Here is a 14054-nt window from a genome sequence, read left to right on the forward strand (position 1 = left end):
AAAAATAAATAAATAAATAAATAAATAAATAAATAAATAAATAAATAAAAGAAAAGTAAATCATTGAAACAGCTTACTCACCAGGACTAATAGCTTGCTCATCACGACTTGCTTCAAGACCCCTACCTCAATGTGTCTACCAATCCAGAGCTATTTTGATAATAGTAATAATAATGATAAAACTCTGACCAATTTCAACCAGTTTCCCACTTGCAAGACCACCTTAAACATACTCAGCCAAGACCCTGAAGCTCTACCAACACTCTGCCCTAATTTCTCATTTTGAGACATTTTAAAGATTCTATCAAGGTGATGTTTTCTGTTATTGGTCCACAGATTTTACTGGGAGGAATTGACAGTCGATACTATTCTGCTATAAATTAGCTTTGACATCCTACTGTTAGAATATAATTTCCTCTATGGTATTCTGATAAAGTTACTGCAGCAACATTGCTTATAGGATAGTATTTGAAGACTTGATGAGAGATGCTGGATAGATGAGAGCATAAATTAACTAAGTCATTTACTTTTTGCAGACACAGTTTTATGAAATAAAGTGGGGTAGTTGGTGGCAGAGAGAGAGATTTTGAGTGGTGGTGGGAGGGAAGTTTCATCCATCTGCCTAGGTAAAGAGTTCATTCTCTGCACTATGCTAAGCACTCCTGTGTTTCTGAAAAGGAACAGCAGAAATTGTTTACATAAGGTTGATCAATACTTCTCTATGACTCCTCATTGCTCTCATGATAAGTCCAACTTACAGCTTTGGATGCCCTTTATAATCTGACATCGGCTTACTCCTCCATTTACCTCATGCTTCCCGCCCCCTGCACCCCCCTCCCCCCAAAGCTGATATTCTTCTATCCACACAGATCCATTTGCAAATGCACTGGGTACCTGATTGTCTCTGGACCTCTGCACATGCTGTTCCCTCTGATTGAACCAGGTTTGTCCACATTTAACCAGTTAACCCCCCACACTCCTTTTCTGTCTCAGCTGTTTTTACATGTTCTGGGGATTGTTTTCGGAACTTCTAAGATTGTACTAGGTTCCCCTTTTATATAATCTCATAGTGTTCTGTGATTTCCCTATTCTAGTACATATCATACTGTATTATAATTAGAGTTTACCTGGCTGTCTCTCATGCGCTCCTTATAGGAAGCTCCTTGTGAGAGAAGTTATATGTTAATATGTTTTTAATGTATTCCCCATCTAGTGTACTGCGTAACAGATACTTAATAAATAGTTGCTGAATAAATGAATGAACACTGCTCTGCTTCCTTCGATGATCTGTAATTCTACTTTCTCTCATTTCTCTGTTGTGTTGGTCTCAAGCCCATTTCCTATTGGACACTATGCCTGACCTGAAAGTTTTCAAGGTTTATTTCACATGTTGATTTTGCTGTAGTGAAGCACAGTTTTTCTTCCCTTCATTGATTTTATGTACCAGAGGGATACTTGAATTCTAGCTGGTTGTAGGACGTGAACCAGGAGCTAAATAGCAAATTTTAAAGCTGCAGACACTGCTACCTATCGATTTCATGTGCCCTCCTTTCTTTAATTTTTGTTCCCTTGTTACACACATTTCACTTTAACACACTGGAATCTCTTTCTCCTGAATATGCAAGCTTCTCTTTTCCTTCCACGCAGGAGCTCAATCCTTAGGAGGCAACATTGTCCCAGCAACCTTGTTTCCTGACATCAGCACTAGCCCTTTTGTCTCCCATCTTGTGCTCTCTGCCACTGCTCCTTCACCCTTCTCCCTTCCATCCAAGGGGTTACTTTCCTTTAAATTATTGTGATTGCCTGAATTCCTCCAAGCCATCAGTGCCACTGAGGCATGTTCCTCTGTGTTTCTAGAGCATCAGTAAGTCTACGTTAGAGCCTAACACAAGGGTATGAGGGAAGTTGAACAGACCTGATATTACGGGGCAGGATCAATACCTAAGCTGCCAATCATCTTGTGATGACTGCATGTAGCAATGCCACCCTGATGAAGAAGTACACAAATGTTGAGGTTTGAGGGGTACCAAGAAGTCCACTCACCTCCAAATATCTTATTTACCAGCTGTCAAAATTCCTAATGATCACTGTTCAAAGGCCATCATTTGTTTTAAAAAAAATCTTCCAAAAAATGTAAATATCACAGGATAACACAACTTCATATTTATGATGCCCACTGTAACTTTAGTGGAATTAACTTTATAAAAGTGAAAGAGTCTAGATGTCAGATCCAGCTTTGAGGAACTGAACCATAGATCAGAGCTCTGGAGAAGAGATAGGTATTCAAAGAAAAATTTCAGATACTTTGATGCAGGTGCACTGTAATTTATAATGGCTCTCAGTTCCATTCCCCATTCAGGACCTCAGACCTCTCTTAGAGGTTCTCTTCTTTCCTCTAGTGTCTGTAGGAGATTCTTTAGAAGTTTCTGTATCAGTTCCTTTTCTATCAGTTCTATCATTTCTTTGTCTCCTCGGTTGCCTGGCTTTGGAATCCTCATCTCTACTCTGTCCAAGGCTACAGCTGATGTGTCTGTGGATTGCTTCCTGCAGTCCTGGGAACTCTGACTTATGTTGTATTTATGCTCTCAGCACTACGGTAGACTGTGGTGCAGCACAGTGAAGGCAAGGGTTTAACATTTGATGAGGCTTTAGAAAGAGTTGTGGCATAAAGAAGGAAACGGCAACCCAGGGAGCAACTTTTTTTTCTTAACATCTTTATTGGAATATAATTGCTTTACAGTGGTGTGTTAGTTACTGCTTTATAACAAACTGAATCAGCTATACATATACGTATATCCCCATATCCCTTCCCTCTTGCATCTCCCTCAGGGAGCAACTTTTAATTGCTAAAATGTGGCCACTCTTCAAATGCCCAGACTCAACAGCATCCTTGTTGGTTCCTGTGTCACATATTCCTAGTGTCTATCATATTTGTTTCTCCTCTCCTTTTGGACCCTCAGAATACACTTTTAGCCTCCTTGCAGTTGGGTAAGGCCACAAGATTAGTTCTGGTCGATGGCTTGTGTATGGAAGCAGGGTCATCTCAGGATGTGGGAGAGGTCCCAGGCAAAATATCTTTGGCGAGGTCCCTGCCTATATAAACAATGTGATCCAAACATATATTACACAATTTGTGGGTCATGTGAGGCATAGTTATAAATGAAGATTTAGGAAGGTGGTTACAGAAGCAATACTTAGGTATTTGATTATTGTCCACAAACAGTGCAAATAAAGATTTTTTTTTTTGGTAGTGTCCAGGCACCATCTCTTTCCATTCAGGATCAAGAACTATCTTTCTGACTTCTTTATTACCAAATGCACCATTTCTGGCTAATTTCATATCTCCCACTGGGAGAAACAGATGGCACCATTGGTATTACTCACAATGCCATGGCTCTTTGGAACCTATTTATCTTGAATCAATATAGATCTTCCTGCTTCTGTGGTTCTCTAATTCCGTGTGTTTCGTGCTGGTTACAACATCTTTCCTGACACTGCATTATCCATCCTGCCATTCCTGAATACTGGCTTCCAATGATTCTCTCAAAGGTTGTTGCTATGCTTTTTTGGATGATGGCCACACATGCAAGTCTTATCTGTGTATGAAGGAAAATGTGCATGATAATTCATTTTTGGTCAAGTTATATGTACTGCTTAAAATTTTACAGTGGAAGTAGACTACAACACATCTTTCAGCCACATCTTCTCTTCAACTTTTTAGGCTGTACTCCCTGCATGCCTAGAATGTGATCTCTTTCAATGTTGACTGCATCCCTGAATTCCACATACTGACATCAGCAGGCAGGATAGGCCCCTGGGCAGAGTGAGAGGAGCGGCCCCATTCACACAGGGAATGTCTGGTACTGCTTCAGACAGACTTAGAAGAATATGACATCACTGCAATAACTGGAGGCAAGAGAAAACATCACTTGGAAAAGCCCATTGACATCAAGCAGTAATGATCTAAAATTTTACCCTTGAAAAAGATAGGCAATCCCCTCTCTTCCCAAGACTCTCTGTCATGTGATGCAGAGCCTTCAAAAGAGATTGTATCTATGTTGCATGTCAGCAGTGGGGGATACAGAGTAAAGAATGCCTGCCATCACCCTTGGGTGCTGTAGACTGGAGATGGTATTGTGAGCTGAACACAGAGAGGTGAGAGCTGACCTAGGGGCCCAAACGTGCTTTAAGCCCAAGGGATGGCAGGGGAAACAGATGGTACCTTAGAACACATTTTGTGTCCAATGTGAGTGAGAATCACCCCAAATGAACATGTCATTACCATTCTGGCTGCCTGATCCTGTGTAATCCTACAAAAGAAATATAATGCTGGCCTGCAGGAGCAATCTGCTTCACCAGGCTGCCCTCCTGGAGCCAGAGCCAGACACATGGTACCAAGATGCCTCCATGGGCACAAGTCTCAGGGCTCCTTGGGGCATCTAGCTGACTCCATGCGTGGGATACAGGGTCAGAGGGTTCCAAGGGGAGAAATGAGGGCTGGGGCCCTTGCAGGTCCTGTTCTGGGTTGGAGAACTCCTCCTGGACTTCACTGACAGCCCTAGCCAAGTCCCAGGCACTGACATGGCACTCCAAATTTCAGAGCTCCCTAAGGCGTGGCCCAGGTCAAAGAAAGAGCACTACTGAGTGAAAGTGACATGAGTCACTCCTGGCCTGAAGCACAGAAAATCTCATGTGTCTTTCCATTTTCCTGCTGCAGCAACAAGGAAGCTGCATGTTCCAAATTGTGCAGTTAGTGGTGGAGATTCAGTCAGCCTGGGATCTTGAGTGTGGGTAGCAGAGCTTCCGGCTGATCCATAAGGAACACATAATGTAAGTGAGAAATAAGCTATTTTTGTGTTAAGCTTCTGAGGTTTCCGGTTACCACAAGAAAACCTAGCCTATCCTGACTAATACAGATCCTGTATGTGGTGCTGGCTCTCCAGCCATGGGTCAGCCTCTGTATGTAATAGTTCCTACTTTATAAGATTGAACTGAAGTAAACGTGTGTCCAGTTTAGAAAGGTGAATGTTAGCTATTATTTTTATTACAACTGGCATTTGTTCTTGTGTTAGGGACTAACAAAACAGTGAGTTATCCATCAGAAAGAATGTATTTCATATAGGTCAGGCCCCAGTTGTGACTGAGAATTCCTTCAACTGACCAGATAAAGACCTGCCCTTTGTGTTCTCTTTTCTTGTCCTAAAACTACTTTTATTTAACAGTGACAGACAGTGAAAAATTTTATTCCTACTAGTGAGAAAATTCCATCCTTCACTCTCAAGGGGATAACCTCCCGCTGTGATCCAAATAGGACCACAATAATTTAATGTACAAAACATTTATTGAAATCTGATTCAACTCAGTTGTGGGGTGAAGATTGAGCTGCACAACACTTTATAATAATATCTACAAACATTGGTTGAGTGCTTACTGTTTGCCAGGCAACATTCTAAGTGTTTTACTATATTAACTCATGTAATTGTCCTCATACAATACAAGTGTCGCAGGCACTATGGATTCTACTATGCTTATTAGGAAGAACAGAGGTACAAAGAGGCTAACTACTTTGTTCAAAGTCAGGGAGCTACTAAGAGTTTGACTTAGTTTCAATGTGGCAGTCTGGTTTCAGAGTCTATGCTCTTAACCACTTTACTCTGCCTCTGCCTTTGCTTATTCTGATAACAGATCAACCTGAGGTACATGCCTCACCCTCGCCTGCCTTCCCTCCCTCCCTCCCCTTTTCTTTCTTCCCTCCTTCCTTCCTTCCTCCCTCCCTCCCGCTTTCTTTCTCCCCTCCTTCCTTCCTTCCTTCTTCCTTCCTTCCTTCCATCCTTCCTTCTTTCCTTCCCTCCCTCCCTCCCTTTCCCCCTTTTTCTTTCTTTCTTTCTTTCTTTCTTTCTTTCTTTCTTTCTTTCTTTCTTTCTTTCTTTCTTTCTTTCTTTCCTTCTTTCTTTCTTTCTTTCCTTCTTTCCTTCTTTCTTTCTTTCCTTCTTTCTTTCTTTTTCTTTCTTTCCTTCTTTCCTTCCTTCCTTCCTTCCTTCCTCCCTCCCTCCCTCCCTCCCTCTCTCTCTCTCCCTTTCTTTCTTCCTTTCTTTCTTTCTTTCTTTCTTTCTTTCTTTCTTTCTTTTCTTTTCTTTTCTTTCTTTTCTCAGTTGTGCTCCTACAAGGAGTTGAAGATCACAAATGAGGCCTGAACCATCAGTGTGTGGTCTTCTGCACCTTGCCTTCAGAATTCTCAAGAACATGCACACACACAAATTTCCTCAAAGGCAATGGGTGAATAATGGTTATTTGAGGCCTAATGAACCTTTACTACAAGGCAGTGTTCAAGTCTTCATTCATTTATTCAGGAGGTATTTACTGAGTGCCTATAATGTGCCAAGCAGCATGCCAGGCACTAGTGGACAAGACGGTCTCTGCCCTGAAGGAATCTCAGAAACACTTTACAGCCTCCTAACAAGTTTGACAACTCCTACCATCCAGGTTTAGGGTACCCTGCCAAAGTTAATAATTTTCTTGAATTATCCATATTCTGCCCATGCCTATTTGCTTATTATAGATTGTCCAGAGTAAAGTATGAGCTGCAGATAAGATTCTGCCAATAGAACTGGTGAGGGGAGATGAATGATCCAAATGGAGGAGAAGATGGATTTTTGGGGTAGAGAGAGGTTTGTGGAAAGGACTTCATGTGGTCTTTGCCAAGCTCTGTATGAGGAAAAGGAAGGAGGAAGGAACCCTCTCTCTGGTTTGGCAGGGTGCCCGGGCAGGAAAGTAGGAAACAAATAAACACAATCCTAAAGCAGCAACTGAGAGTTTTACTCCCTGGAAAGTTAGTCATCTCAGCCAGTGAGTCTCAGAGCCTGGCATCAGATTTATTGTTGAAAAGACTGGCATGGAAACTTCTGGAAACTGTCCTGGAGGCTCCATGCACTTCAGCATTGGTGGGCAGGGACTTTGTCACCTGAAGGGGAGATTCCCTTGAAGTTTATTTGATGCCATCTCAGTGGCTGAAGGACAGGAGCTCACAGGGAGACGGAGGACCACTGTCTTTGTGCAGCATTTACCTCTTCAAATCACAGACATGTACTAAGCACTGCTTGCTGGACCCTGTGCTAGGCATGGCTTGGAGAGCAATGAATATGTAGACACTGCCCTCATGGAACACTCGATCTAGTGGGGCGTACACTTCCATCAACGAGAATTGTGATGCAATAGGGTGCATGTACTGGGGTAACAGGGTTATCAAGGCTGTCAAAGGAAGGGCACCTCTCCGTAAGAGGGAAGTTGAGGTGCAGATGGAGAATAGAAAGAACTCCTGCAAATCTTCAGATGCAGCTAAATTATATTTAACACCTTATTTTCCAGATTGTGCCTCCTAGCTGATGTGGCCTTGAGAAAAACAACTGTCAAATATGATTGTGTAGCCTCTTGATTTGTGATCTCTAAAGAAAGAGGGTATATATCTTTCAAGTTTCTTTGTAATTGCGCTCAGCGCCATACTCTCTCTGCTTGCTACTGATAATGCCAGCGTGCTTCTGATTTAAGCACAGAGGTGCTATTGACCTCACTGGATCTCTGCACTGAAAATAGATCTTTGGTGAAAAGAAGGCAATGTAAAATAGGCCCTCATTTTGATCCTTATCTATTGGTACTACTGCTGTCTATTTATTTTCAAGTGTTTTGTATCACCAGCATATTTTAAGGACTGACTCAAATACGCCTCAAGGAAAGTAAAACTGCATGACAAAAAAAAGTCAGAGAAGTTTAAAAAGATGGATAAGCTTGTAAAGGGCAGAGGTTGAGTGACTACATAGAATTCAAATGATTCTCTTTGCAGGATAAGGGAAATTCTTTCTTTCCTAAAGGAGAGTGATTGGGGAAGGGTGGGGGGAGCACTTATTTGTTAGGAATTAGCCTTTCATGAATGGAAGAATAGATGAGAGGCATAATTCTAGCAAGCAGAAATTGGGTGACTGTGGGCAGAAGAGATGGCAGGGGAGGTTCTTGAAGGGGAGATAAAGAGCTACTGCTTTTCACGCTTTACGAAAAACAATATGGATTCAAGCGGAGCTAACTGGTTAAAAGGATGAAGATTCTAGAGTTAGACAGAAATGTATGAAATTTCTGGCTCTATTTTCTATCTCACGGATCTGTGCCAAGTTACTTGACTTATTTAAGATTAGTTATTTTAAAATATGTAAATAATAAGATTTTTGAAGTAGGATAATCATTCTTGTTGCGATAATGAACCAAGGCGATAATGAACCAAGTCTGGCACAAAGTAAGTGCTTAACAAAGAGGAGGTCGTTACTCTTTACAATGTTGATGATCATCTCATTATTAAGTGAACACAGACTTCTTCGTGCTTAGGCTAAGATAGAAGTGTGAAGAAGTATTCTACATAATCACGCCAGGAGGGTGTGCCAAAGGAAGAAGCAGGCAAGTGTTCTTACCCAGGGATGATGGGAGATAGGAACTCTTTCTTGCTAGGCTAGATCTTGAAAGAATGTGAGGCTAGAGCTACAGCAGCCATCTTGCAGTCATGAGGAAAAAGCCTGGAATATCTAGGAATAGCTCTGAGGAGTAGGAGAGGAAAGGCAATACAGTGAAAGAAAAATCAAGGGAGAGAGAGACTCTCACTCCAGATAATATCATTTAATCTGTGCATCTGGCCAGCCTAAAGTTGGTACTACCCCTGGATTTTCTAATGCTTGAGCCAATACTTTTTGAGTTTAAACTTCTTTGAGTTTTCTGATACTTGCAATTATAGAGTCCATATAAAAATATTGAAGTCACATCTTTTAGTTTTTGATAAAAAGAAGAGCATTTTCTCCACTCTTTTCCTGTCTTGGACGTAGACATGATGCTTGGAGCTGTATTAGCTGGCTGTCAACCATGACTCAAAAACCTTGAGGAAAAGGCTAAGAGAAGCTCTGACATATCCCTGTGCTGACCTTATGGAGGCAGAAATAATGCCAACCTCACTTCTTGTATTAGTTTGCTAGGGCTGCCATACAAAGTAGCACAGAGTGGGAGGCTTAAACAGCAGAAATTTATCTCCTTACAATTCTGGAGGTTAAGTCCGAGATCAGTGTGTTGGCAGGGTTGATTTCTTCCAAGGTCTCCCTCCTTGGCTTGTAGATGGCCGTCTTCTCTTATTTATTCACATGGTCTTCCTTCTGTGTGTTTCTGTGTTCTAATCTCCTCTTCTTATAAGGACACCAGTAATATTGGATTGGAATCCACCTTAATGACCTCATTTCAACTGAAAAATCTTATCTCCAGTTACAGTCACATTCTGAGGTACTGGGGAGGGGGTTAGAACTTCAACATATGAATTTTTGGGAAAAATAATTCCATCCATAAAATTTTTATTTCAGCAAAGTGACACCTACAATAGTAATCATATTTCAGATTATGTTATTAATATTTTAGCAGCTAAATGAAATAGTTAAAAACTGATGGAGGAAGTTCATTTTAATTTCTATTTCTGCTAGCCTATGATCTCATGCTTTGGTAAAACTCATAATTCTCAAGAGAAAGGCATTTGCAGACAAAAGATACTTTGCTCCTGAGTTCAGGGAACACAGATTATGTTTCTCTTTAATTTTTTTTAAAGACTGATTTTCCCAGAACTCCAGGAAATAAATTTAGGGCTTTCATAGCTTAGACCACAGGAGAAGGAGAAATTTTAAACAAGTAATATCGACTAGGCTTCATAAGGGCAAGATCCCATTCTTCCACCCCATTCTTGGTTGGAAGCCTAACCAAGAGGATTAATGATTGCTCCTTCCAATACCAAAGCACTGACTCCTGAATGTAAAAAAAAAACAAAAAACAAAAGCCATCCCCGCTTCTCTCCAAGATTATATCGCTAATGCTCAATTCTAGAACTTGAGCTGGTAACCGCAAATGTTGACGTTTTCGATTACACAATGGGCACACTGCCTTTTTGGTAGCTTAGAGAACACTTGAGCAGACCAACTACATCTCTCCATGGAATGAAAAACTCATGTAAGTTGGGTTCTAGGTCTGTTAGGGGAAAAAGGAAATACATGTCTCAGTGCTGAAAAGTCAGGTTTTAAAATACTGACCATGACTTGTTTTCTAATAGTTTCTAATTTCTCAAAGAGGCAATCATATTTGAAATGAGATTTGAGTAATGAAGAAAAGTCTGGTTTGAAAATTATTCATACAGATACAATAAAGCTTTAATGAATTTTTTCTTCTAAGACTTTAATATAAGGCTTGATCCTATATCTCTACATGAGTTGAATGCCTGTGTCTTTTTTTTTTCTTGAATTCTTGACCCAGTTTAACTGTATGAAGATAATGTTCTGTTTTTATTTTTTAATTTCTTTTAAAAATATTTATTTATTTATTTATTTATTTGGTTGCTCCAGGTCTTAGTTGTGGCAGGTGGGCTCCTTAGTTGTGGTATGCATGTGGGATCTAGTTTCCTGACCAGGGATCAGACCTGGGCCCCCTGCATTGGGAGTGCAGAGTCTTAACCACTTAACCACCAGGGAAGTCCCCCTATGTCCTTTTAATGGAATTTTAGCTTGATGGGAACTCGGGGAGAGAGGGCTGAACCAGAATTGAACAGGAAACAGCTTTTTCACCAACTGTATTTCATCCAACAGAGGGCACTTGGAACTCACACATAAATAGCGGCAGCAACAGCATTTAAAATATCCGTTCCATTGCCATGCAGATTCTTAATTAACACATAGCATCAGGGTTTCATTGACATCAATAAAATGAGATGACTGCGACCTTGATTAATAAAATGTGTAATCATTTTGGAAATATTGGGAGTTAGAAACTTGTTAGATATTTTTTCTGGGTGATTACACTGACCTGTAATCAACAAAAACAAAATCTAAATTGCAGATTACTCCAGCTCCATCTCCAGGGTAAAAATTTTATTTCTTCTTAAAAATAAAATTGGCTATACCTTTGTGACAGTTTAAGGATAAGACAGTAACAGATTAAATAACATTTTTATTACTATGTGAGGAGTATTGAATTGTCGGATACTTCTCAATATCAAATAAACAAATTTCAGACACAGGGGAAAGGATGTTTAGATTGTTATTTATATATTTCTAAAATTCTACTTTTAAAATTTCTGGGTCCAGATCAAGAAGCAAAACGAGGAAAATGAAGATCTGACTCTTCTGTTTCCAAGTGAAAAGCTTTGACTTACCACTAGAGGGCACTCTTCACTCTCTTATCTTTCTGAAGTCTTCAGCCCCGCAGAACTCTCCTTCGCATGGAAATAACTGCATTTACTAACGTTTGTGATTTATTTAGGAATAATCAGAAGCACCCCCACGATTCTGGGCAGATTTTTTTCCCCCTAAAGCTCCTGTTGATTGTGATGCAAAGTCCTTAACTGCATCAAACGTAAACTGGAAGAATTCAGCAAGTCTGGATTGCCTGTGCAACTATACATAAATATACTTCACCATCACAAAATTTTTATTTTCATAAAATAGACAAGGCACAAAGTTAGAAAGTTTATGCTTCTCCTTTCATGTTTTATAGAAGCAGTTCTGCATATTGATCAAAGTACCATATCTTTGTGTGATGTTGCACAGCACAAAGCCAAATAGTTCATTGGTTTCTTTCTTTCTTTCTCTCTCTTTTTTCTTTTCCAGAATGGTGAGTATATAATTGATCTCATAAAAATCCTGGTCATTGCACTAATTTTCTGGAGTTGGTCTAGTATATCCCCAACTCTGAGGTTTTATAACTCTGGTTTCTCAGTAGGGTATGTGGTAGATGGTATTGTTATTTGGAAAAAATTTACTCCACCCTCTTCTCAATGGGAGAAAAATACTTCCCCACTCCATCATGCTGATCTTGGTCAATGGAATGTGAGAAGTAACTATGCTACTTTCTTTTTTTTTTTTTTTTTTTTTAAATTTTTATTTATTTATTTATATATTTTTGGCTGTGTTGGGTCTTCGTTTCCGTGCGTGGGCCTTCTCCAGTTGCGGAGAGCGGGGGCCACTCTTCATCGCGGTGCGCGGGCCCCTCACCGTCGCGGCCCCTCCTGTTGCGGAGCACAGGCTCCAGACGCGCAGGCTCAGTAATTGTGGCCCACGGGCCCAGTTGCTCCGCGGCATGTGGGATCCCCCCAGACCAGGGCTCGAACCCGTGTCCCCTGCACCGGCAGGCAGACTCTCAACCACTGCGCCACCAGGGAAGCCCTATGCTACTTTCAAGCGAAGGCTTTAAATGTGATTTAATACCCCTTGCTCTTCCTTTTTGTCTCGAGAATGCATATATTATGCATAGCGGCTGCTCCTTCAGCTTGGGTCCCTGAATGTGAAGATACATGCATGAAACAGAGCCAAAGTGTTCAGAGCCAAGTGGCACCTGCTGACATATAAAGTCAGCAAGAAACATGTTTGCTGTTGCTAGCCACTGGAGTTTGGGAGTTGCTTTTTGTGCAGCAAGTTGAATAATATAAAAATTGATATGAGGAGTGGGGTACTGTTGTAGGAAAATAAAAATAGGTGGCAATTGCTTCCAGATAAAGCTGTAGGTGGTGAAAAAACTATTGTGGGAAACTGAAAAGAGTGATGATCAATGTAATATAATTTTTTTCTGTAGCAGCAATAACTTGGGAGGCACATAGCCTACCTGATGAACTTATGGCTTTGTCTGGAAAGGTATTTAAATGGAATAGTCCTCGTGTGGGTTAGTTGTTATTTGCTGTATTTGATAAGCTGTTTAACAAATGAAATAAATGCAGAACATAACTGGCCTGTTTGCAGGATGGGATGGAAGAGAAAATAACCTCAAATTCTGGGGTTTTAGGGTGGAAAAATGAGACTGTTTTTAATCTTCAACTGGTAAAAGATCAAAAAGAGAAATACTTTGAGCCAAAAACCACTGATTAAGACATAGGTTGAGATGAAATTATGGGAGTGACCGCAATTCCTAGAGACAGGATTCTGTAAGAGCTAGTCAAGCCCATAGCACCCTTCGTTAAGTCTAGAGAAAAACTTATGCCCACCAAAGAACTGTGATGGAGACAGCTGCACACAGAAATGGAGTCCAAGAGGAAGAGCTAACAAAATCTTTGAAAGAGTTGTAGTGCCAAAAGCAGTGTCCTACTGCATTAAAAGTGTGTGACCTTTCGAGACTATTTGGGCAAGAAGCAGGCTGAGAAAGCTGCTCCTTCCCCTATGATGGTATAGTTTCCAATGCCCTCCTCTGATGCATCCAACACGGTTAATGGAAAGATGTCCTGGAGGGAGGAGTCAAGAGCCACAGAGAATGATGAACTGGGGCGCTACCCACAGGGAGTAGGACTCAAGGAACATTTTTCCTCTAAGATGGGACTCATAATGTTTGTCCAGCAGAATCTCAAAATTGCTGTGTACCAGTGATTGCTAAGTACTTCTCATATTTCCTCTTTATGAATAGCAGCGTTTAATGCAGTTATTCTGTCACCTTCCACCACTTTATGTGGGTACATGTGGGTTATTTTGTGCCTGATTTAGAGACTACCATGAGATCTTCAACTTAGTACCCAATGCCATTATGGGAAGGGACTTTCTGGGTGTATTTCTTGGAAGTAGGCGAGTAATTTTGAGTAAGAAGGGAAGGAAAGTAAATATCCATAAAAGGTGGTCTGTGATAGGTTGTATTATTGTTTTCAACTATTTCTTCCCCTCCCTTGTCCTGGGCAGAGAGTATTTTCCTGCTCCATTGATGCTGGGCTACTCCATGTGACTTTGTTTGACTAATGGAATATGAGCCAATGAGACATATGCTATATTTGAGCAGAAGCTTCGAATGTGATTGCCTCTTGTTCTTAGCCTCTGCCATAAAAATGGGCATCTGCCGTGTAGAGCTGTGCCTTTATCTGAGGTGCTCAAATGAAAGGACATTGGGAGCAGGGCTGCAGCCCCAGCCAATTCACAGGTGCAGACACGTGGTGGGAAATAAATGTTTGCTGTTGCAAGGCACTGAGATTTTGGGTTGTTTGCTTCATAGCGAACTGCCTAATGCAGGACATGAGACCTTGGTCTGAG

Source organism: Balaenoptera acutorostrata, chromosome 9 (genome assembly GCF_949987535.1).
Source record: "Balaenoptera acutorostrata chromosome 9, mBalAcu1.1, whole genome shotgun sequence".
Taxonomy (NCBI): domain Eukaryota; kingdom Metazoa; phylum Chordata; class Mammalia; order Artiodactyla; family Balaenopteridae; genus Balaenoptera; species Balaenoptera acutorostrata.